Source organism: Octodon degus, unplaced genomic scaffold (assembly GCF_000260255.1).
Source record: "Octodon degus isolate 3935 unplaced genomic scaffold, OctDeg1.0 scaffold00020, whole genome shotgun sequence".
Taxonomy (NCBI): Eukaryota; Metazoa; Chordata; class Mammalia; order Rodentia; family Octodontidae; genus Octodon; species Octodon degus.
Window position 1 is genome coordinate 8,526,205 of NW_004524596.1, and position 27,615 is coordinate 8,553,819.

The window sequence follows — 27,615 nt, forward strand, 5'->3', positions numbered from 1 at the left end:
GCATGTTTATAATTTCGCTTTAAAAATAGAATGTAAAATCTTGAAAATTGTGCATTTTAGGGATATCAGTGTGCATTAAGATCAGATGGTGTAACTTTTATTTTATATGTATTTATTTATTTGTATTTTAGGGAAGGGTCTATAGGGCATTCAGGGTCTCACTGTGTAGATCGGATTTGTAGTGATCTGCCTGCTTATAGCTTCCTAAGAGCTGGGATTACAGGCGCTACCACCATGTCCAGTCTCAATTGCCATCTCAGTGCACCCCTGGGGCAGGACCAGCATGGCACGCTAAGGGATTGAACCCCCGGTCCCTGTGCCTGCTTGCAGGCACTTTAATCTGCTGAGCTATTGGGCTGATCCTAATTTTTAAAGTCTAATAAAGCACTTCCTAGATACATAGCCTTTGTCCTCTGAAATGGAAGCTCAGCATATTCTAAAGAAGGGCTTGATCAATGTTATTATGAACATGTCCCACCCTGACTGCACCTCTCAAGCCAGTTCTACTTATAAAAATCTGTTCAAGCCATGATACGATGTCTTAAGGAAAGCATCAGCATATCTCATTCCTGTCCCTGGTGCTGAGGGGCCCTCATTACAGCTTCTAAGTGCATCTGCAGCTGTAATAATTTTGGAAGAAATTTACCAAAGCAGTCTTCATTATTGGTAGAGTCCTTGTTTGTTGACAGAGGCATATATTTAACATTTGAGAAACTAACCAAGTCTAATTCAAAGAAAAGCCAGTTTCCTAACTCTTGAAATTTCTGTGACGAATCATTTACTTGTGAAATGACAAATCCAGAAGACTGGCCGAGGGAGCGGCTGTTCAGCCGTGCATGTTTCTGTGTTTGGAGGATTGGAATGGAGGGAAGGAAAATGAAAATGCACCCCAGACCTCTCGGCAGGAATGAGCAGTCAAGCCAGCCCAGCGAACTTCATGTTCCCTGATGGACCTGCTCTGTTTCTCCTGGGCCTTTCGTTCAACATTGAGAGGCCTATTTATTAAGCCTCGATACCTCTTCAGAACAGACGTTATGAAGCAAGAAAGTCTGGACTCTTGTAGACGGGCTGAGCCAGCAGGATTTTTGCACAGAAGCCTCAGAAGATGGTGTAAAGCCACAAGGTATGTGGGTGGCAATATATTTGGACACCAGATTGCATGCCAACTTGGAGGTTCAAAAAGACAAAAAAACCAGAGGAGCAGGAAGGAAAGGAGAGAGGGAAGCCAGGAAGGCTGGCAAGAAGTGGAAAGGATTTGGTGGATCTTTTGAGAATCATTTCTATAGAGTCTCGTTTTCCTAACTATCCATTAGGTACATTTGTGTTTCTAAAGCAGAATCTAAGTATGTCTTTCCTTTGATTGAAAGTCTATGATGAGTGGCATAATAAGTTAAATGAGACTTACCATATAACTCAGTAGTTTTGCTTGTAGGTGTATACCCAGATAATTTGAAACACATACTCAAACAAAAGCTTATACATGCCTGTTCACAGCAGTGCTATTCACAATAGCCCCAAACAACTCAAGTACCCATTAACTGATGAATGGACCAAGAAAATGTGGTATGTCCATACAATGGACCATAATTCAGCTGTACAAGAAATGAAACACGGGTGCATGCTGCGTGATGGACCTTGAAAACATGCTTAGTGAAGGAAGCCAAACATAAACGTCACATCATGTATGATTTCATTTATATGATACACTCAGAACAGAGAAACTCATAAAATTAGAAAACGGAGAATGGGGTGTATTAGTTTTTTCATTACTAGGACAAAATATCCAATGCTTGTGATCTAAAGGAGGAGAGTTTCATTCTGGCCCACAATCCAGTGGGGTTAATCCATGGTCAGTGTAAGTCATAGAAGACCATAGTGAGAGGGTGTGTGTGGTGAAAAGCTGCTCACCTCATGGTGGCCAGGAGGCAGAGAGCAAAGGGAAAAGCTCTCAGAATACACCCTTCTAGGGGCTGGCCAAATAGCTCAGTGGATAAAGCACATGCTTAGGCAGACACAGCACCCGGGGTTCAATCCCTAGTGTGCCATGCTGGCCCCACCCCCGGAGTGCGCTGAGGTGGTGACTGAGACTGAGAGTGGTGGCGTGTGCCTGCAATCCCAGCACTTGGAAGGCTGAACACAGGTGGATCACTACGAGTCCGAGCTATGTAGTGAGACCCTGTAGGCCCTGTACAAATAAATAAATAAATAAATAAATAAATAAATAAGGAAAAAAAAAGAATACAGCCTTCTAAGTCACAACTCCAGTGACCTGTCCACTCCAACTAGGCACCACCTCTAAGCACAGAGAGTTTTGGGAGATATTTTAGGTCTAAGTCACCCTTACAATTCTGGCCCCAAAAGGCTCATGTCTGTCTCATTATCTAAAATGCATTTAATCCATATGTAAGAGTTACTGTAGTCTTAGTCCCAGCCTTGCTGAAAACCCAAGTCCAAAGTCTTTGAGACTCAAGGCAAACTCTTAGCTGTGAACACTGAAAAAATAAAAAAAAAAAAAATTAAAAGGAAGTTAAATACTTCCAACATATAATGGAACAGGGTAAATAGTTCCATTCCAAAAATGAGAAATAGGAGGCTAGATGAGAATCAGACCAAAGCAAGGCAAACCCAGTAGGCCCAACATTCAATCCTGTAGCTCTGTTTTCAGCACCCAGAGTGGATTTTGGCCACATGTGAGCTCCAGAGAGCATGGGTAGCCCCTCTCCTGTGGCCTTGCTGGTTGTAGCTCATGTGGCCTTTGTTTTGGACTTGCTCTGCTTATTGCCTTGTTTTCCTCAGCAGATAATCCACCTTTCTGGGGTTTCCATTATTATACCTTCAGCTTCACTTTCACCGCTTCATGTAGTTTCCTCTAGGGCATGCTGCCAGGCCTTCTTTTAAAGTCCAGGTAGCAGTCTCCATGACCCTCAGAACTCTTGGATTTTGCATTCCTGGAGAACCAGCACTATGTGTATGACACTAAGTTTTGCTGCTGACTTGACCAGTAACCTGGCCCCTGTGATCAGTGGCTGCAGAGGCTTCTGGGTCCCTAGATAGCTGAATGCTGGGAAACATTTCTGTATGTGGCCCTGACTGAACGGGGAACCTAGGACTCTCTTTGCAAAGCAAAGTCTTTTAAAAGTGTTTACTCTTTTGTATCCTTGAGTCTGTAAATTGGAGGGTCTGGCCAATTCTGAGATGCCTTCGTGGCAGCTTGCTTATTGTCCTAATGCAAAATACTTGGTTTCTGTTTAATACTAATTTTTAAAACTCAACAGTGTCCTCTTTGGCCCTCACTTTGCAGACATTTCATTTTTTTTGAACCTGCAAACATCACATTTTTTGGTTCCTTAATTTCACTATAAATCTGTCTAAAAGCAGCCAGAAATAGCCACGCCACTGTCTGAATGTTGGGCTGCCTTAAAATTTCCTCCATCAGGTCAGTTTATCCACCACATTGAAATTAGGTCTCCTAGAAATCTTAGAACATGAACAAAACATGCACAAATTCTGCACCAACATAAAATATTCAGAGCTACTAGTACAGTTTCCAATAGAGTCCTTATTCCCACTTGAAACCTCATGAGCCTGGCCTTCATTGTCTACATTCCTATCAGCATTTCTGTATTCTGAGCTCTGGTCAGAATCACCCATCACTTTCTGTTTACTGCAGCTTTTTCCGTATCCCACTTCACTAAACTTTTCCAAATTCCTGCATGTTCAGGGCCAGTGGGGTCCAAGGAAGAAACGGCATGGTACAAGGGCATGGTGGGAGAAAGCTAGTTACTCCATGACAACTAAAAAGTAGAGAGAAAGGGAGGAGCTGGTATAGAATACATCTTCCCAGATATCCCACTCCCACCCTCAGTGACCCACTCCCTCCAACCAGGCCCTATCTCTAATCATAAGAATTTTAGGGGACATTTTAGTTCTAAACCATAGTATGAGTGACTACTTAATGAGTATGGGATTTTCTTTTGAGTTTATGAAAATGCTCTGGAACTAGATAATGGGAATGATTACACAACATAGAAAATTTCACTGAATTATACATTTTTGAATAGCTAAAACAGTAAATAACATGAATAGCAATGAAAGATTGAAATAATCTGTTGTTGATTTTCAGTTGACTGCAGATATAAATCTAAACTTCTTAGTAAATCATAGAAAAAAAATTTTGACTATGATACTCCAGTTGCCATTCTGATTATACCTAGCCACTTCTCTATGAAATCTAGGACTGTGGGGGCTGGCAGGATAGCTCAGCAGACTAAAGCACCTGCTTAGGCAAGCTTAGGCAAGCACAGGGACTGTGGTTTGGTCCCTGGCATACCACATGCTGTGCCAGCCCTGCCCTCAGGGTGGGCTGAGCTGGCCACAGAGTCTGGGTGTAATCCAGATACCTGTAATCCCTACAGTGGGGAGGCCAAAAGCAGGAGGATCAACATGAGTCTGAGCTGTGTAGTGAGATCCTGCAACAGCCAAATACATTTTTTTTTAGAAGTAAGAAATCTAGGATTAGGTTACATTTGACCATTTACTATTTCCTTAATAAACACGCCCTTTTGTGTTTCTGTGTCATTGCGTATCCTGTTTCTTCTGCCTGAAACACCATCCTCTCTTGCTCATAGGGTAGTGTCTCCTTTCCTTTGAAAGCACTCCCATTTTAGCTCCTCTCTAGCTCTTTTTGTATCTGCCTTCAGCCCCTCCCTCATTTCCTGAAGAATTAATTGTCATACAGTAATCCACTCTTATGACTATTTTGCTGTCTATGATTATCTGTTATCCAAAAAATATTAAATGGAAAGTTCTGAAAACAAATAATTGAAAAGTTAAAATTGTGTACCATTCTGGGTCATGTGATAAAATCTCACACATCTTGTTCTGTACTGCCTGAGACATGAATCGACTGCTTGACAGGTGTAAGGATGGCGTGTATGTTACCTGCCTGTTGGCTATCTGGTACCTTCTTTGTTGTCAGACTGGCTGTCATGATCTCAGTGCTTGTGTTCAATTAATGCTTATGTTACTTAATATAGATCCCAAAGTGCAAGAGAAGTGACGCTGGCAATTTTAGTACAGTACAATTATAATTGTTCTGTCTTACTGTTATGAAACTTTTACAGTAATGATTCATAAATCAAACTTTTTTGCAGTTACAGGTATATGGGGAGAACATGGCCTATATCAGTTTTGATACAATATACAGTCTTAGGCATTCATCGGGGGGTTTGGAACATACTTCCCTTGAATAGAGGGAGACTACTGTATTAACCAGGATGCCTTGGAGCTTTATACATGTCTCTATAGTAGTAATTTCTATACTATACTATAGTTTACTTTCTTGTCTGTTTTACTCCACACTACCTCCCTACCACACTCAGTTCAGCATCTAGCACTTAGTGGTCATTACATAGAATGGCTGTAAAAAAAATTGTGTTGGGTAAGCAGAGTGGTGTAGAACTGTAATCCCAGCCTTGAGGAGGCTAAGACGGGAAGATCTAAGGTTAAGGCCAGCCTGAGTCACATGGTGAGTGAGTTCAAGGCCAGCCTGGAATGTATAGTGAGAATCTATTTCAAAACAAATTGTGTTCAATCAGATCACAGGAATATCTAATTGATTCTCTTCTCACACACTCCAGAGTTTTTGTTCAATTCAAGGACAGGAGAAGACAGAATTATTTCCAGTTTTCAAGGACTAAGACACCACAGTAAAGAAGACAAAAGAATTTGGCGCTAAAAAGTAGTGATCATGGGTGTAAAGAACAAAACAAAACCCAGCATTCATATTATGCTTTATTTTTGAAGTATTTAAAGTATCAGTGTAAAATTAACAGAGATCTTCCTTGCGGGGGGTTTCCTCATAAAAGTTTCTTAATTCTTAACCGAAGGACTGTATTATTATTTAAGTGTTTTTGTCTTTCTGCTTAGCTCCATGGGAATTCCTTCCCTCAGGAAATGTTCCTTGTAATCTTTTCTTTCGCAGAATCTGGTAGGGTGTTTTTCAAATTGTGGGAACTCAATATACCACAATTGGAGGACCACACGGGGTGGAAGAGTACTCTCCAGGCAGACGTGGCTCCTCAGGAGATGAGGGACTTCACTGGCACTCCAAAGTGATCTTTCTCCACCAACTTTATCTGTATTTTACTGGGGTGACAGGAGCCGGGCGATTTGAGGCATTTCTTCACCGTGCTTTCTACCATGTGACCTTGAGTGGGTCGCCATGCCTCCCCAGATCTTGATTATTCTCATTTGCAAATATAGACATTGGTTTTTGCAGCATCAACTGCTGCACTGACAGCATGCCTTGAAAACTGCAGCTTAATTAACTCGGCACCGTGTCAGGCTAGGAAAAGGTCAGTGCGTTCCAGAAGTAAGCACTAGGACAACCAAGCGAAGGGCGTGCTCCTCTTTCCAGGTTGTTCACCCACAGAGCTCTCCTTTGCTCTGTTGACTGTGACGTGATTTCTTGCTGCTGATTTTCTTTTTCACTTCCTGAGACTTTTCGAGGAGACATCCAGACTTCCTCTATTATTTCAGAAATTTTGTTTTGTGGGAGCCATGTTTGCCATTTGATTGGCAACTCAACTGTATATTTTTCTTCCATGATGACTTTATAAGGAACTTATATTAAAAACTTATAGCTGGCTTTGGGAACTAGAATTAGAATGTATAACAGAGACCAAAGTGGGAGAATATCTTTTAGAGAATTGCATAATATGCATAATTTAAATTTGGCTTAACCTGCTCATTTCAAAATTCTTCTAAGAATTTTTGAAAAGATTTTGATGAAGGAAAAAAATCAACTTTTTTATTCTTACAGGAAACCTTTCTAGGTTGATTTCTTTCTTTGCTTCACAAGAGTATTTAATACTCATCATCCATGGGAAGTCAGAAAGAAGTTATATTTGATCACTTTAATTCATATTATGAATTGAATATGCATGCCAGTTTCTTCCTTTTTTCTCTGAATAGTATTTTTAAGTGGCTTCCTGAATGTTGCAATTCGCAGAATAGTAAATTTCACTGGAAACTCTTCAAAAAATTTAAATACGGTATGACTTTCCTTGACCTCAAATTTCTTCCATTGTGCAGATGGAAGGGCAGAGCCAGGCAAACCTCTTCAGTCAGTGTGGCAATGATCCTGGTGTGCTGTTCAGTCTCTGATGCAGGACAGGACTGGATTTTTCCTCAAAAAACCACCCTGGGCAGACACTAAGTCAGCATATCACTTCACCTGTGCCCTCTGTCACAAGCATTTTGATTAGAAGACAGGATTATCTAAGACAGGGAAAATAAACTCACTTGAAACAACGCAACAGAAGCGCACAGAATCATGGTAGAGAAGATGGCGGAGAGAGACCTCCACAGAAGGGTGGACGGGAGGGGTCTCACATATTGCTCTCTACTTGGGGCTGCATTTGGAGCTGTGCTTCTCAGATTTTTTTTTTTTTTTTCTCATTCTGTTGGGATGGTTGTTTAGGTTTTCTTTAACAATGGCACTAGGGAAAAGTGTGAGAAAAATCTGAGGAATTATGAACTAGGAAACAAATTCTGTAGTGGTGTGACAAGGAATATAGTAGTCAGGAATATAAGAAAGAACACATTATACAGCAACTTCCTGCCACTTAAGTCAAGGCAGCTTTCACAAAGAGGAAAAGGAGACGTGTTCTCTGAGTAGGCGCGTGTGTTTGGAAAGGTAACGGAAGAGCTGCTGCTGCTGGGTGCTGCTTGTTCAGTGGGCAGTGCATCTCAGAAGCCCAGCGGGACGGAGCAGAAACCCCGGGGTGGTAGGAGCCCTTGGCTCTCTCGGCTCTTCCAGAGCCCCACAGGACACTGCCAAGCCGCTCATCCTTCTCTAAACCACAGTTTCTCATTTTTAAAGTGAAGGATTGAACTTTATGCTTTCCACAGCTGTTCACATGGTTGTATTTTGCAGTTTTCCCCTAAAATGTTAGGAAATCAAGGGCAGGTTTTCCAAATAGCTAAGGCTTCGCTTATGTGCGTCAAGGCTTGTTTGTACCTAACTGGATGGATGTATTTATTGAGTACAGTATGCACATTTCTGCCTTCTGAAGCAGAGAGTACTAAATTTAACTTTTGCTTAATGACTCAGGGTCATCATTATGAACTATGATGCAGTACGTATGTGTCCTGAGGGAATGTGGAGGTGTGTGAGAACTGTATTCTTTAAAATGAAATGATGCAGTCTACTTTCCTTTAAAAAAGAAATGACTGTACCTGTTCTGAATTTCTTTTTGTGTGCTTCTTGCTTTGCTAAATAGCATATCCTTCCATTCCTGTTGTCTGCCCCATCTGTCCCTTTTATATTCCATTTCACTGCTTTTGTTGACACAGAAACAAAGACCACAGATCAAGCAAGGTGACACGAGGTCTGAAGTTAGGACAAACATTCCTGTATGCCATTTCGGAACTACACCTGTGAATGAAGGCTGTGGGGTATTTCTTTAATCTTACAATAAGTGACCCTTAATAAGTACAATATAGAGTTTCCTGTATGTAAAGTCTGTGCCCATCCTTCTTGGAGGAGAATGAGAGCAGAGACAGCAAGAATGGTGTAGTCCACAGGATTAAAAGGCAGCCAGAAATACAAAGGACGAGCAAAGGCTGGATCCCCAGGGCCGTGGGAGTGTCCAGATGGTTGACAGGCACAACCAGGTGTCATCGGTAGGGCATCCCACACAGTCATCCTGTTCACAGCTCTAGCTTGCCCATTGCTACCTCCTCAAGAGAAAGTAGACACAGGAAATTAGTAGGGGCAAAGGTTAAGTTGGGACCCAAGAATCAGGACTACTGAGGATCAGTAGATTAAGAAAATTTAATTTGGTTATTATCTTTTATTTACACATAAAAGCTTTATGAGCTTGCATACCACAGTATTGTGTATTCCACCATAGACTGGGTTGCTCACCAATTTGCACTTCTTTAAATCTGTAAGCCTGGCAGTTTGGGGACACGTCCTACCTGCTCTGTCTTCCCTCCCTGTGGTCTCACCTCACCCATCCAGTGAAGCCAACAGTGCTTTTTTAGGCAGTGTGAGGCATATTAAAAATACTGTTGGGTTTTGCTAAGCTCTCTTGAACTTATAAATAAATCAGTAGTCTTATATGAGGTTCTCTTTGCTAGGTTTTATGGGTGCCCATGGGAGAGAAGCAACCTGCCCTGCGGACCTGGTGCTGTGTTGGGACCACACTTAAGCCTGTCTAGGAGGAGGATATAGGCTCCTCCTGGGCTTGGAATCTAGAGGGTCTAATAATAGCTGCGGCTATGGCTTCATCCGGGGATGTGTTTGGTAGCTCATGGGGGTGATCAGACACTGTGTGTGGGGAAAAGTCATGAGGTGATCAGCCAGTGGGCAAGTAGGACCATAGACACACCCATTTTGGCATGGAAACTAAGCATGCACAGTGGTGCACACTTGTGCTAAGTTTTTCCTTCTTTTCACAGGTCATTGTGCATATGATAGGCACGGTGTGAAGGCAACTTCCGGTTTCTGTCCTTCTAGTGATGACCTACCTGCTAGAAAATGTAACTGTCTCGGTTGAGCTTAGAATTCTGGAATTATAGTCCCGGTAGCTGTATACCTAGCCTTATTTATCTAAAGTTTAGGATTGACTTCTTCATTGATTTGGGCTGATAATAATGCAGTCTGTTGGGCTGTTTCTAATTATTTGGGCTACCTTAATTATTGGATTGTGCACGATCTGTTCTATTTAAATAATTTCTCCACAGAAAGAATTAAACTCGCCGAAGAGTGTGTACATCTACCTAATTCCTTTCTGCTTCTGCCTGCAGCCTTTTGTGTCATCTTAAATGAATCATTTTGCTTCTCATTTTTTTCATTTTCTTCTCCATGAGCACAGAGAGATGATATTTATCTTGTGGCTTAAGATTCAGGGTCACTAAATATCAGGTGCTATCAAAATGTAAATTATTGCTATCAGTTTGATAGGACTATTCATAGTGACTGTGTGTAGTTTACATCTTTATTTTTGTCTGATTATGAACTTTTGTAAACATGCTTATTGTGAAAATTGCAGAAAATTATAAAGAAGGAAACAAAAATCATCCGAAACCCCTAGCTTAGTTATGCAAACCTGTTAAGATAGTGTCAGCTAGTCTGTATGTAAATATATGCACAGATACAAATTTGAGGTAAAATGATATGTATGCACCTTTAGAGCAGAAGTAAGCCACCAGAGTTTTCCAGTTTTTTTTTTTTTTTGCAATTTTATTTTTTTTATTTTTTTTCTACAGTTTTATTGATAAACATATAGCAATGAGACAGTTTCAAATCAAATCGGAAGTACAGTTTCAACAAATAATACACTGCATATATTCTTCTTAGTGGTTAATTGCTGTACAAGATGCGGACTTGTGATCCTATTTACAAACACCATTAGAACAAATCATTCCATTCATTAAGACAATGCAACTATATATCTACCCCAACCACTTTGAATACACAGATACAGAATGGACATTCATCGGTGTACCCCATTTTTCCTAAGTTCCGTTACTGAATATTATAGCTGTGTAAACTCAGCAAAATATTCTAAAAGAGTCCAGTAGCCCATAATAGCATTGGGTCTTCTGTTTAACTGGCAATGACAGAAATTATTGACCTGAGTCCCCCACAGCTTAACTTAACAGCATGGCTTTATTTCTTATATTTCGTCTTCATACTTTTCTACTGGATGGTTAAGACCAAGGTAAAGCAGGACCTGTGCAACAAGAGTTGTAGCTTTTTGGTCTGAGAAGGTCAATGAAATGCCCTCAGGATTTGTCCTGAGATCCTGTACCTCAGATTGTAGAACCTTTATCAGTGCAGCCATGTGGATGAGTCACGACCATTGCTTGGCCAATGTGCTCTCTGTGAAAGCCTGAGTTTTCCAGTTTTAATCATCTTGAGTATCTGCGTGGTGTTTAACATGTGGGTGTCAAGCCCAATCTCCCTGGCTCCCATATCTCTTCGTAACCCTTTATTTACCCACCTGACAAACTCATCTGTCTGAAATAAACTTGATCCTAGCACTTCCCTACTTAAATCCTCTTGGCCCTGGATAATGTAGCAGACGAGGGCTTGGGGCTTGGAACGTGGAGAAAGGGCTCTTCCTGCTGACCTTCCCTCCTGCCTTATCCTTCTCGTCTCACAGCTTTTGCTTTAGCAATATGGAGCCTCCCGTCAGTTCCTGTAAACATCTCTTACCGCTGCGCTTTGCTCTGGTTGTCCCTCAGTCTCAAATACTCATGCTTTCCACTGGTGACACCCTGGACCTGACCGCCTTTGATTTAGGAGGGCTTCCCATACCTCCCCTTTTGGGGGTCCTGTTTTTTCTGGCAGTTCAGTAATGGCCTGTCTCTATTTCCATCACTTAAATTATTCCTGGCTTCCTCTGGTCTGTTCTGTATGCTGGGCCAAAAGTAAATTATTATTATTATTATTATTATTATTATTATTATTTTGTTTGGTTCTGCTTGTATCTTCTAGTTTAAAATCTGGGGTGACTCGCATTGAAGCTCATGATAGAGGCCAAGCTCCAGCTGGGATCCCGCCCTCACAGTGTAGCCCCAAGCTCCCGGATGTCCCCTGGACTCTCTGTACTCAGTCCTGCAGGCTGTCCAGGTCTGGGAGTGAGCGGCTTTCTCACAGCGAGAACCTTTGCGTGTGCTCTTCCTTCAGCTGTACGAGGACCTTCCCACCCGCCTCTTGTCCTCATCCCTTTCTGCACGTTTTCCTTTCCTTCTCAGTGCTTGGTGTACCCTTCCTCATAATCCGAGATCACTGTGTGCTTTTCTTTTATGTCAGAGTTGTAATTTTACACTTCTGTGTGCTATTATTTCACCAATGATTACATCTTTCACTAGACTCACAGTTCTGTGAGAGGAGACTTGTGTTTGTTTTTATTTAGTTTATACCAGTAAGAAAGTTTAGACTGGGGGAACAAATTACAGGGATGGACCATTAGTTGAGGTTAGACAAGTTCTCCAACCAACTGGGCTAGATAAGACTAAATTAGATGGGACCAAGTAATAAGGCAGGAAGCATGGATTAAAGGTAAGTCATGCACAAGAAGACCTTGTACGTGGAATCATAGGCCTTGGAATACCCCATGAGATCAGTGTTATCAGCCACATTTTATATGTTAACTAGGACTCAGAGTTATTTTGTTAAAGGTTATAAAGCTACCAGGTAGTAGGGCCATAATCTCATGTTAAGCCAACCTCCAAGGATGGGAAGGGGCTGTGGAATGAACATTGTACTGGCCCAGGCTGTGCATTAGGAGAAGACAGAGCTGCAGGTCTGGTTTGTGGAGCTTGTGTTCGCTGGTCTGAGGTGAACGTGCTGGCAGCTCCTTGTGGGTCTTAAACTAGCCAAGCAGGAAGCAGGCCACCAGAAGCTAGGAGCACCCCCCCCCACATACCCTGAGCTGACTTCACTTCTGCACATCTGTGTCCTGGTGGTGCGTGGTGCCCTCCGAGATGCCGTGCATGGCCCTCCACCAGTGGGGCCGGCTGCTGGCCGGAGTTCCAGGGGCCTGAGAATACTCTGCTGAGCCGGAGCAGGAAGTGAGTGGGTGCAGACTTTTGGAAAGCTCAGGTGCTTTGAAGCCCTGTGGAAAAGAGGTGAGCTCTCTTCCCCAGCCCTGGGACCCTAAGCTACTGGCTGGGAGACATGAGGACTGTAGGATGCCCTAGAAGTTGGGTATCTAGTCCCAGGCTTTGAAAAGCAAACAGATTCAAAACCAGTCTTCTGGTAAAACAGAATAATCCACAAAATATGTTGCCAGAGAGGTTTTTTATAAAATGTCTTCAGCATTTTCTTAAATTAGGCTTTTCTTTTAATTACCTACTTATCCTTCAGAAACTTGAAACAGTCCCATTCCTTATCAACATATTCCTTGTCAATTATGCTCAGGCTCAGATCGGCGGTGCCAAGGGTGATGCTTAAGCACGGGGCAGCTGGAAATGTTCCCTCCTGGGTTAAAGAGAGTGAGAGGAATGCTGATGTGCCGCAGCTCCGGGCTGGGCTGGCAGCAAGGGCAGAGCCAGGCTGAGCACAGTGCCTGGGGGCTGCATGCACACTGCACAGAGCGGATTGCTTGGGCCTGGAGGAGAATGGCAAGGGGGGCGGGGCTGGCAGGGGACTAGTCTTCTGTGTTTGTTAGGTGTGAACTCTGCCTACTGTCTTTTAGCAGCAAAACTCAAGTAGCTTATTTAAGGGCTATTTAGCAAAATTGTACTCTCCCCCTTTCTTGATTGGCTATGTCATTTTGCTATTTGCTCTTTGGTGTAAGAATTCACATTGGAAACATTGTGTGCACAGGTTGGGATAAAATGTAGGTGATGGTGTGTGTGTGTGTGGGGTGGTTCTTGCATGCATGTGGGTGTGTCTTCTGATGAGTTGCAATGAAAAGGATAAGATGACGGTCTAGACCATTTGCAGGTTACCGTGTCCTCAACCAGGCAATCTGTGAATCCTTGTTAGGACCCGCTGTGGTCAGGACAGGTGGTGACTAGAAGGAGAATTATGGTTCCCCTTGATGCCGGCACTGAAACTGGATGAGAAGTCCATTTATTTTTCCAGGCTTAGACAGTTCAAACAAGGTGCACAGGTGGGTGATCCTGAAGGAGGAAGATGGGGGTTTAGTGTGGCGCTGCCGCAGCACGGTGGGCCTGTCTGCATGGGGAGCTCTCCACTGGAGCTGTGTGGAGCACCTGGTCAGGTCGCAAGGTTTCCCTTCCCTTTGTCGCAGTGGATGCTGGCACTCTCCCAGGGCTGGCCTGGAGGCACAGAGGTGCATTCCTTCCCGCCCTGCTCCCCTCCCCCTCTTGCCGCTCTTCTCCCCTTCCTAGTTGCTCCTGCGCCTCTTCTCTTTTCCCCTGCGTCAGTCTTGGTCCGGCCCCTGCAAACCTCGTCAGCACAGGGCGCGAGGCCCCCCGGATAGTAGTCTCCTTGAGCCTTTGTTCTTTTCCAGTGTGGGAGTGAGCAGCTTCAGTGTATCAGTACAAGAATAAAAGAATAAGAATATAAAAATGGGTATTGTGATAAAAAATAATGCCACATCCATTTCTGTCAAATACAGACATTACATTATATCCTCATCTACATTATTCACTGAATCTGTTTATGAGACTTCTGGCTCTTTTTGGAAGTAAAAATCACCATGAAAGGTAAACATTTTGAATCCATTCAAGACATTGAAATAGCCCTGACAGTGCAGCTAAGACATTGAGTACAAAAGAAGACTTCCGGAACTACTTCAGAGAGTGCCAAGAGTGACGGGAGGAGTGTGTTTGAAGTGAGGGATATTTTGAAGAGGATTAGTGGCAATGAGTCTTTTATTGTAATAAATCTTTTAAAGTAAAAAAAAAAAAAAAAAGTAATGCCGGGCTGCCTGTTCCGTCCTTTCCTATTTAGCAGGATTAATTAGGCATGATCAGATGTAGTCAAAGTGATTCTTATCTGCAAGTATCTGTTTAGATATTGAAGAGCTGACTTTGGAGGCAGCTGCCAATACAGTCCTGGCTGTGTTACGTGACAGGGTAAGTCTTTAGGGAGATTATTTAACTTCTCTGAGCCTTTTTTTCCTACTCTGTAAAACAGGTAAAGATAGAACCTATCACATGAAGGAAATCTGAGTAAAGCTCTTGGCATGTTCCCTGAGATGTAAAAGCCCTCCATATATCATATGTAAGAAGCTAGCTGCTCTACCGGCAGGACGTGGCAACAACATGTCTCATAGGAAGTTCTCTGCTCCCAGACATGGGTCCTTGGGCTTCTTGCCTCGGAAGCACAGCAACAGGCAAGGTGAAGAGCTTCCCCATAGATGACTCTTCCCAGCCCATCCACCTCACAGCTTTTCTGGGCTACGAGGCTGGCATGACCCACATCGTGCGTGAAGTTGACAGGCCAGGGTCCAAGGTGAACAAGAAGGAAGTCAGGGAGGCAGTGACTATTGTGGAGACACCACCTGTGGTGGTTGTAGGCACCGTGGGCTGTGTAGAAACTCCTCAAGGCCTCCAGACCTTTGAGACAGTCTTTGCAGAGCATATTAGTGATGAGTGCAAAAGGCGCTTCTGTAAGAACTGGCATAAATCTAAGAAGAAGGCCTTCACCAAGTACTGTAAGAAATGGCAGGTGGCATGGGCAAGAAGCCGCTGGACAAGGACTTTGGAAGCGTGAAGAAGTACTGCAGGTCATCCGCATAATCGCCCACACCCTGATGCACCTGCTCCCACTCCGGCAAAAGAAGGCCCATCTCATGGAGATCCAGGTGAATGGGGGCACTGTGGCAGAGAATGGGGGCTGGGCCGGGGAGACGTTGGAGCAGCAGATCCCTGTGAGCCAGGTGTTCAGACAGGACAAGATGATCGATGTCATCAGGGTGACCAAAGGCAAAGGCTACAAAGGGGTCACCAGTTGCTGGCACACCAAGAAGCTGCCCCACAAGACCCATGAGGACTGTGTAAGGTTGCCTGTATTGAAGCGTAGCACCCTGCCCGTGTGACCTTCTCCATGGCCCATGCTGGGCAAAAGGGCTACCATCACCGCAAGGACATAAACAAGATCTATGAGATTGGTCAAGACTATCTCATCAAGGACGGCAAGCTGATCAAGAACAGTGCCTCCAGTGACTACAGCCTGCCTGACAGGAGCATCAACCCTCTGGGCGGCTTTGTCCATTATAGTGAAGTGACTAATGATTTTGTCATGCTGAAAGGCTATGTGGTGGGATCCAAGAAGCGGGTGCTCACTCTCCACAAGTCCTTGCTGGTGCAGACCAAACAGCGGGCTCTGGAGAAGATCAACCTCAAGTTCATTGACACCAACTCCAAGTCCAGCCATGGCCGCTTCCAGACCATGGAGGAGAAGAAGGTGTTCATGGGACCACTCAGGAAGGACCACATTGCCAAGGAATAAGGCATGTTATGGCAGCACCTTCCCAGCTGGTGGGGTCACAGTGAAAACTGTTTTCCAGTGGGGAAAAAAAAAAAAGCTCTCTGTGTCTTCACTATTTAGTTATATAGCCTTGGGCAGGCCTTCTGAGTGCGTGTTCCTTGTTCTTATTTGGGGAAAGGAAGAAGGCTTACGTGCCTAACAGAGAAGGTGCTTTGAATAAAGCGTAATGTACTATGTAACAGTGATGGTGAACCGTTTAGAGCTTTTGGTGCTAACAGCTTACTCTGGCCTGCATGCCGTAGGCTCACCTGCTATAGAATATATAAAACCATGCTTGTCCTGTGCTCACCTTCCTACAGAATATGGATAGTGCCTTAGAGATGCCTGCCGAGTTTTGAAGGAGAAAGGAGAACACACGGGAAATAGTGATAAAGGTTGCCAAAGATGGAGGGTCGTCCCTGATTGTCACTTTCTGCTGCTGCTCCTGCTCATGGCTTTGGGATTTGAAGTCGTCTCCCCATGAGCCACTTACCTGTGGAAGGCAAGGGATGCCAGCCTCAGCTGTTCTTAGATAGCACCCTTCACAGTTCAACCAATTTGTAGATTTTATTTCCCTTTCCTTCCTTTTCCCTGGCACCTGCCATGCCGTCTGACTGTAGGCGGGGGAGTGAAGAAGGAAAGCTAAAAGAAAGTCAGACGAGCTCATTTTGCTTGATCCACAACCTAGTCTTGATCACTGCTAAGAAAAAGTTGAAAATATTGTTTAAAATCAATTTATACTGCTTTTTGGAATTGATTTCACTAATCCATAAAAGCCCAGGAGCACAACTATGTCAATTATAAAACCAGCTGTACAGTAGACTTTCATTTCTTAAAGAGTAATTTTATTTTTAAGGGACATAGTAATTTTACATATTTATAGGGTACAGTGTGATGTTTCAATACATGTAGACTGCATATAAGCGGTCAGATTAAGAAAACTGGGCTATCGCCTCAGACATTTACAATTTCTTCATGTTAAGAACATTCAAGATCTTCTCTAATAACTATTTTGAAATATTCAATTAATGACGGTCAGCCATTGTCACCCTGCTGTGCTATGGAACGTTAGAAGGTCTTCCTACACAGCTGCGTCCGGTTAACTTATTGACCATCCCCCCTCCATCCCACCCTCCCCACACTCTTTGTGGGCTCTGGTATGCTCTCTTTTTAGATCCTAAAGACCAGCTTTAAAATAGCTCCTAGCTTCCACTTATTTTGATATGTATCTGTGACATATCTCATCATAAATCCAGCAGCCCATCTGGTGGAGAGGACACAAAAACATTGTTCAAGAGCAAATGTATTTAATTTTTTTCACACTTTGAACAGAACTATCTTTGTCTGTATTTTCATAAGTTTGCTGTACTAATGCATCCTTCTAATCTCTGTACAGTGGAAATTAGGAAACTCAGCTTGATCCAGGTTCATTTCATATAGGAAGTAGCCTACATGTGGCTCAGTTAGAAGGACCCTATCAAGATACCTGGAAAAGACAGTGTATTGTTTGAAAGAATAATTGGTCCTGAAATCCTGCCAACCATTCTAAAATGTGCAATCTTTCTCCAGAAAGTTGTTCTTTGCTGAGTAAGAACAACTACTTGGGAAAGTAATAAGGCCACCAGGGGCTTATAGATGATCATGAAGCAAATACATCTCTGCCCCCACCCCTGCCCCGCACCTACCCCTGCCCCGCCCCTGCCCCTGCCCCTGCCCTTGCCCTTGCCCTGCCTCTCTTCCTCATCTCCCTCATGATTCATTGTTTCAAAATTCTGGTTAGCTTTCACTTTACTAGATTTAATTTTTATGAGATGATACCCTAGATTCAGAAATAAAGAATAAAAGGTAAGATCATTGACTTTGGAATGCAGATCATAATAAATTATTAATGTAAAGACAGAAAGTAGAAGGGTGGATGCCGGGGGAAAGGGCAACCAGGGAGATTTTGTTTAATGGGAAGAGTATCAGTATGACCATCAGTTCTGGAAGTGGATGGTGGTGAGGTTGAGTCATGTGAATGTACTTAATACTACTGACCTGTATATGTGCCAGTGACTGAGACAGGATACCAGTAAGATAGAAGGGGTGACTTTAGCTCGGTACCTCCGCAAAAGCGTTGATTTTGACACCTGTTGATGGTCAGAAATGTTTTTGTTGGAATTCAGATGTGAAACTAATAGAAGGAAAGAAATGATCAGAATGAAAATTGATGAAATTGAGACTAAATAAATGCAAAAGATTAATGAATCTGAGAAATTGATTCTTTGAAAGAATGAGAAAGGGACCTGGGGAGAGGAGAAATGGATGGAGAGGAAGAGAAAGGTAGTGGAAAGGATCAAGCTGTGTGAGATGTGGATGTATCAATTCCCCCTTGTGAATTTAAAGCGTAATTTTAAAAATGTAGAAAAAATAAAATATTTCTGTTAGAATCCAGGACTTAGAGATTCTGATGTTCTTTTTGACAACAAAGCAAAACATAATAGATGTAGTAAAGATGGTAATATGAACAATTTCACTTACACTATCTCTGTGGCCTTAAGCTTCAAAGAGACCACCTTGACCATGATTTCATACATGAGCGAAAAGGAGGACATTGTTTGAGAGGCCCTCTGCTGCCTCGCCACGTGAAGCGCACTGAGGGATTGGCAGGATGAAGTAGTCTGGGTACAGGTCTAGAAGCAGGGAAAAGAAGCAGGTCCGACTTACGCGGATCTCAAAATCTGACAATAGATACCTTTAACGGCAAACTCCACAAAAAGGCCCACCATGAACCTGTGGGGTGCCCTCAACCCTTTGTACACACCCCTGAGGTGGAGCACACGTGTCTCCACAGGCGGTGCGCACTTGACCCGGGCCCCAGCCAGCCCAGCTGTGTGGGGTTGGGAGGAAATGTGCAACGTGAACGAGCCGGGAAGCTTTCCTGGGAAAAACAAACAGGAGTCTCTCAGCACCCAGCCAGAGAAACGTGTGGATGACATAAAGCTAAAAACCCTGACTTTGCCTGTAAGAGGAAATGATTAAAGTGGAACAGCTGCATCTGTGGAAAAGGCCTGATAGACCCTCACAATCTGTAGCCAGTGAAGGTCGTTCTGTCCTAACCCTAGTTAGTAATAAAGACTGTCTCCTTAAAATTCAATGGCAGCAATATGTGAAGAAGCAAGGAAACATAACAGCACCAAAAAGGAAAAAAAAAAGAATTTCTTCTGATCAACTCCAAAAAAATGGAGATTGGTGATTTACCTGACAAAGATTGTCAAAATAGTGTCTTAAGGACAATAGTGCCCAGAACATTATAAGAGACCACAGATAGCTGATCAAGTTGAATCAGCAAAATTATAAGAGAATAGAGACAGACAACCAAACTCAATCAGGAAAACAATACTAAAAGAAGTAAAGTTCAATAAAGAGATAAAAATCTTCAAAGGAAGAACCAAGAAAGTCCTAGAAGTGAAGAATGTCATGGCTGAACTGAAAAATTCAATAGAGAGTTTCAACAGTATACTAGATCAGACTGAGGAAGTAATGAGTGCATTGGAAAATCAGTAATTTGACATTCGACTGTCAGAGAAACAAACGAAAGGAAAAATTGAGGAATGCCTGTGTGATTTAGGAGACAACAATAAACAAAAGAATATATTGCATTTCTAGGAAAATACCCAAAGGAGCAGAGATAGGAGAAGAAAATTTAAAGAAGTAAGGACAAAGGGCTGTCCAGATAGCTCAGCAGATTAAAGAACCTGCAAACAGGCACGGGCCAGGAGTTTGATCCCCGGGCTTGCCATGCTAGCCTTGCCCCCGGGGTGTGCTGAGATGGCAGTTGAGACTGGGCGTGGTGGCACGTGCCTGTAATCCCAGCTCTTGGGAGACTGTAAACAGGAGGATCACTATGAATCTGATCTAGTATTGAGACCCTGAACACCCTATAGATTCTTCCCTAAAATACAAAAAAAAGGAGAGAAAACTTTCCAAATGTTGGGAGGGTGGGCATCTACCCAGATGTTCAAATAAAATCAAAATAGCCTAAATGTCAAGAGATCTTAAGTAAAGGACTTTATAATCAAAATATTGAAAGACAAAAAGTGACAATACAAAAGCAACTCATTACACGTAAGGGATTCCCCACATATAAAAAGCTATCATTGGACTGCTCAGCAGGTTTTTATAGGAAGAAAGAAGTAGGAAGAAAAAAGCTCTGCCAACCAAAAATACTCAATCCAGCAAAGCCATCTTTCAGAAATGATTGGACACTGAAGACTTACAAAGGAAAGGTGAGAGAGCTCATGACCACTACACTTGCCTTACAAAATATGTGAAAGTTAGCTTCCCTGAGTTGAATTAAAGGAAGCTAAGTTATGGAAGTATGAAACCTGTTAGTAAAGTTAAGTTTCTAGTCAGAGTCTAAATATTATAATAGTGTTGTATAAATCACTTGTAACACTGGCAAAAACATTTAAAGACTAAGTTTTACAAATAACTTGCTATTAGTTATATATTGGCTATACTGTTTATAGTTATATAGTATAAAAAGTCATAAATCATGATATCGATAACAAAGTATGTGTGGAAGGGAGAGGTGTAACTTTCTGAGTCTAATCGATGTTAAGTTTTCATCATCTTAAAATATTCTGTTATAACTATATGATGTTTTATGCAAGCCTCATAGCAATCACACACCAAACTCTAGCAGATATACGAAAAGACAAAAAGCAGTCAAAACATATAACTTCAGAAAATTGTCACACTACAGAGAAACACAGCAAGAGAGAAAGAAAAGAACAAAGGCACGACAGAACAGAAAGTAAGATCAAATTATATGCTGCCTATGAGAGACGTGGTGGGACGAAAGCAAAGAGTTGGAAAAAGATATTAGAGACAAATAATAATCCGTAGAGAGCAGAGGTGGCTATTCCATTATCAGAGAAAATAGACTTTAACTCACAAATTGTCACAAGAGATAAAAAAAAGAGATCACTTGTATCAGTTAGGGTTCTCCAGAGGAACAGAGTCAATATAATCATGTAAGGGGATTTATTAGGCTTATAGGATCAGAGGCGAAAGAGTCCATAGGAACCTTCTTTGCTCTGGAAAGTTGGCAGATCCAATGGCAGCTCAGTGAAAGAACTCAGAAGCTGCAAAACAAGAGGGACCAAAAGTACAGCACTGCTTCCAGGTGGAAGGTCCCGAGGGCAGAAGCTGCGCTCAGTGCAGCGGAAGGAAGCTCTTCAAATGAAGGCCAGTTCACTCCTTTCTTCCCCATTCTTTCCATGCAGGCTACAAACTATTGAATGGTGTCCTTCCAAATCAGGGTGGACTTCCCCACCTCTGCCTGCCAGTCATCTTTGGGGATACCACATATATGCACACAGAAGAGTATTTTACTAGTCTACCAGATATTTCTTTATCCAGGCAAGCTGACACCTCCTGAGTAATGATCATATCACTGTTCATTAATAAAGGGGTGAGTTCATCAATTTGATATAACGATTGCAAATATATTTGCACCCAGCATTGGCGTGCCCAAGTACATAATGCAAGCACTAACAGAACTGAAATTTTAAACATGGACAGTGGTACGATAATACTAAGGGGCGTAAATACTTCACTTTCAATAATCAAGAGCCCATCTAATCAGAAAGTCAATAAAGAAATAGACTTGAGCCATGCCAAGTGAACCTAATAGACATACAGAGAATATGATGCCCCCCAGTATTGATACGATGTAACAGCACCAAAACATGTTTTTCCCAAGCACGTACATGAGACTTTCTCCAGTTATTTTATAGGTTAGGCACAAAACAGATCTTAACAAACTTACGACTGAAGTAATATAAAGTGTTTTTTTCCCCTGACCACTGTAGTATAAAACTAGGAAATTAACAGAAAGAAGATTTACCAAAAAAACTTTCAGGATACAAAATTGACATACAAAAATCAATTATATTTCTATACACTAAGGATGAGCTGTCTATAACAAAAAGCTGAGGATATAGTCTGATTTACAAGAACATCAACAAAAGACTAAAATCCTTACGAATAAACTTAGCCAAGGAGGTAAGAGATCTGTACACTAAAAACTACAAAACATTGATGAAAGAAATTGCATTATTACTAAAAAAAAAGAAACTGAAGATAAAAATATATGGAAAAATATCTCATATTCATGAGCTAGAGGAGTTATAATGTTAAAATATCCGAAGTGATCTGCAGATTCAGTGTGATCCTATTAAAAAGTGGAGGCATCATATGTCTTGATTTCAAAATGTATTACAAAGCTGTAGAAATCAAAACTGTGTGGTATGGCATTAGAAAGAGACACATAGGGGTCGGGGAGATGGTTCAGTGGAATAAGCGCTTCCCTGGCAAGTGCAAGGGCCTGAGTTCAAGCCCCCGTTCCGCAAAAAAAAAAAAAAAAAAAAAAAAAAAAAAAAGAAAGCAAAAAGAAACAGACACATAAACATTAAAAAAAACAACAACAGACACATAATCAGTGGAATGAAAAAAGAGCCCACATATAAATCCACACAGATTGTCAGCTAATCTCTGATAAGGATACCAAGAATATAGAGTGGGGAAAAATATATTTTTTAATATAAAAGTATTAAGAAAACTGGATATCTGTATACAAAAGAATATACGTTAGTCAGCTTTTTGTCACTGTGACAGTATACTCAAGGGAGTTGCCTCTTCCTAAGGTGACTCATAGAGGCGTCATTTCATGGGCACCTGGCTCTGCTGCTTTTGAGCCTGTGACCAGGCAGAAACATTGGGCAGAAAGGCGTGACTGAAGAGAGCCGCTCACCTCATGCCCGCCAGGAGGGGTGGGGCGCTGGGCACAACAGACAGTCCCAAGGTCATGCCCCAGCGAGGCACTCCCCCACCTGGGCGCCACCGCCTGGGAGCTCGCTCAGCTGTAAAGCCATGAGTGGACCACTCTATTGCTAAGGTTAGAGTGCCCAGGATCCTGCCTCCTTCAAAAAGCCAGTCAGCTGGTGACCAGCCCTTTAACGCGTGAGGTTTCAGAGACATTTAAAATGGAAACCATGTGGAATGCAGTCCTGCACGTTCTTTCCTTCCTCCTCCTCCTCCTTTCCTTCCTCCTCCTCCTCCTTTCCTTCCTTCTCCTCCTCCTTTCCTTCCCCCTCCTCCTCCTTTCCTTCTTCCTCCTCTTCTTTCCTTCCCCATTTTTTTTGAGAGGGTCTCACTGTTGAGTCCAGGGTGACCTCAAACTATGAAGTTCAGTTACTGCTTCTCAAACACATATTAAATGCAGAGAAAAAGAATACATCCCCAAGTTCTTCTCTGTGTTTGGGGCAGATAGGTGCAGCCTTAGATTTTTTTTTTTTTTTTTGTGGGGAGTGTGTGTGTTGTTGTGCATTCATTGATATTCACACTAACTGAAAAAGTTATACTGGAGAGGGTAGAAAGTTTGAGTTTGCTTCCTGCACTGACTAGATGCATTTCTGAATCCTGGAGATTTTAAGATCAGCTGTTTGTAACAAAATAAGAGTCCCCGACCCAGGTGCTGTAAAAGACAGCTTTGGTTGTGACAGTGTTGCTGTCTTTGAGGCCGGTGTACTGTGACTAGGGCAGGATGCCAGCGGTGAATGCTGGCCTGGCTGTGTAGCATAGTGTCTGCTTTGGTAAGGAAATCACCGCAGTGAGTGTGGGCAAAGCACCCACAGAGGTGACTGCTGGCATGGGGTTCAGGATGGGGTGTCATTCTGTCTTCTCTCCAGTAGAGTAATCAGTGTCCCTTCGTGCTCACAGCTGTTTGCCAGAGGCTTCGATTCTTCTCATTAACTGGGCCGTAGGACAGCAGGACTGTTGTATTACGGTTGCTGGCTTCTCTTGATTGATCACTAAGAGAAGAAATCAGAATGTCTCCTTATGGCCTAACTAATTATGGAAATGCCACTGTCACTTTTGTCTGATTTTATTAGAAGGGGGTTATTAAGTCTAACCTATACTCGGTTGTAAGGGGAATTTAGCATTTGTGGATTTTTTTTTTCCTTGCTGGGGATTTGACCCTGACCTCATGGGGGCTAAGCTAAGTGCTCCAGTGCTAAGTGCTGCACTACGTCTCTAGCCCTAACTCCACCTTGGTAACTCTGAATACAGAAAAAAGATTAGGAACTGTCTTCTTAGTGTGGTTCTCTTGGTAAAAGAAAAATAAAGGAAAGGAGAAGAGGAAAACAGGAAGGGAGAGAAAAGCAGAGCGTAGTTAGCCGCGGGTAAAATCCCCAGAAGTCCTATGCTTCCGTTAGGCTAAAATCTTCAGTGCAGCCACGCCTGCCAAGTCACTGACCGTGCACTGTGATGGCTCTGAGAAGATGTGAATTTTAATTAGTTTTAAATTTAATTCGTTTTAAATTTTGTATTTTTTCTACTAGAGATATAATATGATAAAAAGGGATTTAGACATTAATTTGGCAAAGCAGTGGTCACGTGGTGCTAGTCCACACAGTTTAACTTTTGCACAAGGGTCATCTTCCTTTGGATGGTGATGTTTCTTGTTCATTCCACTGCAATTAAAAAAAAAAAAAAAATCCCTGTGTTGATGTTTACTGTGTCTGAGGAGGGCTGAATGTGTCTGACTTGTTGTCCTGGGCCCCGTGAGGTCATATATTTGCAGTTCGAGGAATTTCAGCTGAGTCTTTAAGAAGTAGTCTGGTTTTCTGGGTTCCTTCAGATTTTTTTACAAAGGAGGAGTGATGATAAGGATGGAAATTAACACTAATACTACTATGTCATTGCCTTACCGGGTCCTTCTCTGAAGTATAAGGGCTGTCGCGGTCTGCTCAGGCCAGCTGAGGAAAGTGGGGCGTGGTGAGGTTACATACCTGGCCAAGGGCACGTAGTGAGTGGTGAAGCCGGAATGCAAATCCACACAGTTTTGCTCCATGAGAATATGGAGTCAACACAGATGTACTTCCATAGCTACCAAGAAGTTGACTCATCTGTAATAACAAGAATTTAAGGTGGAAAATCACAGTGTCATGAAGGGAGAATTGAATCGCAGCGGAGCCCTCACACCTTTGAAGTACGTCCTTCATCAACTGCTCTTCCTTGAAGACTTACTCGCTTTCTTGTAGACCTCACCCTGCCCAGGTAGGATGGGCACCAGCCGCAAGCAACTTGGAGAATGAAATAAGCTTGTCCAGAAGCGATGTACTATGAGCAGAAAGCAAACATCAGATTCCAATGTTGAGGACCTAGTGTAAAAAGTATGAAAAATTGCACTAATATTTTTCAGAGTGTTGACTTCATGTTAAATGTTACAATTATGTATTTGTGTACATTTACATATAAATATTAAAGTGAATACTCCGTATTTTTTAATGTGACTGGTAATTTAACATTTTATTTGGCTTGTGTTCTCTTTCTGTTAGAGAGTGCTGCTCCGGTTTATTAATTTTGAATCTCCTTCCGTAGCACAAACTCAAGGCTAGATGGTGGTTTTGCCTGCAGGGGCCTTGGCTTTGGGGTCGGTTTTGGCTGTTTGAGGTTGTCAGAGTCAGAGAGAAGCTTCTAAACATACTGTTAATTGTTTGTTTAAGTGAGGGCCTGATAGAGAAAGTAATAAGGAAAACATTTTCTTTTGTCTGCTTAGGACCTGATTTGCTCTGAGGTTAAATCTCTCCTGACAGGCACGTGATGTCTTCTGATCCATAACCCTGTGGTTGATCTTTGCTTTCAAACTTGCATGCTTAATGGTAAAGCTGTTTGGAAAAAAAGAGTGCTTTATGGAATTCCAAGTTGCCTTTAAAAGGTTTTAGGAAGCATTGCAGATCGTTGCTGTAAAAGAAGCTTTAGCGTTAATGGTGCTGCCATTGTCCTCAGCTGTTTCAGAGATGTCTTCTCACTATCACATGCCTAGAAAGAAGTCACAGCCTTTCTTGTTGAAGAACTTGAGTCCTTCGTAGGGATATAGACTTCCTGACCCATCAGGAAATCACAAAGACAAGAGCCAGGTAGCGGCCTCGATGCAGAGCCAGGAGCTGTCAGGGACTACGCGGCTTCAGTGCTGGGGGAGGCTGTTCTGAGGCAGGGGCTGGGCTGGGGCTGAGCAGATTCTGGACTGTTGGAAGGTGAGGGCTGGGTGTACAGGGGACACTTCTGAGAGGAGTATAGCTCCTGAGACCCAGCCTCAGATAGTTGTGAAGTGGGGTAGAGGTAGATGAGAGGATCTAGACTCTGGGAAGCCGCTTGTGCGTTCCTGACAGGAACATGACAGAGGTGGGCAGTGAAAGCTCAGTCTGAAGAATTGAGAGAGACTGTTCTCATCTCCTGATAGTCCAAGTTTAGGAGTTGGCATGTTGGCAAAGCGTTAAAGCTGTTTAATAAACAACACTGTAGCAGTTGGATGTGCCAGGTACATTATTTTAAAATAAACACATAATTATATCATAGCAAGTGAAACTGTTTCTTACTTTAAAGCAGCTAAGTTTGTGACACTGTAAAGAGCAGGTAGATGAAGCACAAATCGTGAAGGTTTTCATATTTCATTTCACTGATGGGCAACGGAGGTCCCCCGAGGCAGGCAGGTCTTCAGAACAGGTTATCCAGCAGAGGGTGCAGGAGGGGTAAGGATAGAGAATAGAGGCGAGGAGGGGAGTCAGCAGCTTCCTCAAGTGTAACATGACGGGCATCTGGCCTGTGGATGGTGAGGAGGGAGAGGAACCTGAGAGCCAGGGGCCGGGTCCTTGCTTGGGCAAGGTGTCGTGTGTTGGGGACAGCTCTCACAGTACAGCCCCGCGGCAGTGCTTCTGCATGAGGAATGTGGCTGTGTGCTGGGGAGGACCCACGGTCCTGTTCTGATGCTCGCTGTGCTTGCAGGGGACACTTACTCCTCCAGGATCTGGTGTTAGCCTCGCCCCTCTAGTTTTAACAGGTGAGGAGAACCCAGGCTCAGAGAGGCTCTGTAGTGTGCCCAGAGTCACACAGCTGGCATTGAAACCCGAGTTGACTTCGTGGCCTTCAAGCGCCATATGCTGAACATCTGTGACTGTTTCCATTCTCCAAAAATGATTACGTTGCCATTGACTCCTCTTCAGAATGCTTCTTGTTTCCAGCACATCTGGCCCATCATTCTTGACACTTTCAGGTGCAATTCTGGAAGTCCTCTTTTATGAATGTCTTCATGAAGTGTGATTAAAAAAAAAAAAAAAACCAAAACCAAAAACAAAAAAACCCAAAAATCAACCACCCAGCCAAACAACGCCCTGTAGGCTGCTGCTGTCTGTCCTTCAGCACAAAGGCAGGCTCCCAGCATCACTGTGTCCTCACTCCCGGTACTCACGGGCTCTGGCCCCGCGACACTCCTGGCCCCTCCCATGGCCTGTGGGACCGCTTGAAACGTGTTTCGAATCGGGAGAAGCATGTTCAAAGTGAGGGCGAGGACCTCGAGGGGTTACTGGCAGTTTGTCTTTTACCAGAGTAGGTTTTTACGTTTAAAAATTTACATATTTTTCAAGCACACTTCATGTGCGGCCTTACCGCTATAGTGACTTTTTGTAGCATCTTCTGGGTCCCATGTTTCTGCCCTTTAAGCTCTGACGGAGGCTTCTGACTTTCCTTGGGAGTCGGTCACCTCCCTCAGCCTCGGCAGGAACAGATTCAGCAGGCCAAAAGCTCTCTTCTTAGCCCTGCGC

The 27,615-nt window shown here is 43.0% G+C and overlaps 1 protein-coding gene and 1 pseudogene across 3 annotated transcripts in view; both read left to right on the forward strand.

The window, feature by feature from the left end:
• Tmem178a (transmembrane protein 178A) overlaps positions 1–27,615 on the forward strand; it is a 60,676-nt gene that overhangs the window by 12,512 nt on the left and 20,549 nt on the right. Inside the window, exon 1 of one of the 3 annotated variants that reach the window (XM_023711164.1) lies at positions 9,174–9,194. The exons of the other annotated variants lie outside the window; for them this stretch is intronic. The gene's annotated coding sequence lies outside the window, so the exon portion shown is untranslated. Of the gene's footprint in view, positions 1–9,173; positions 9,195–27,615 lie in introns of those variants that run through there. 3 annotated transcript variants of the gene reach the window in all.
• On the forward strand, positions 14,758–15,946 carry LOC101565846 (annotated as a pseudogene).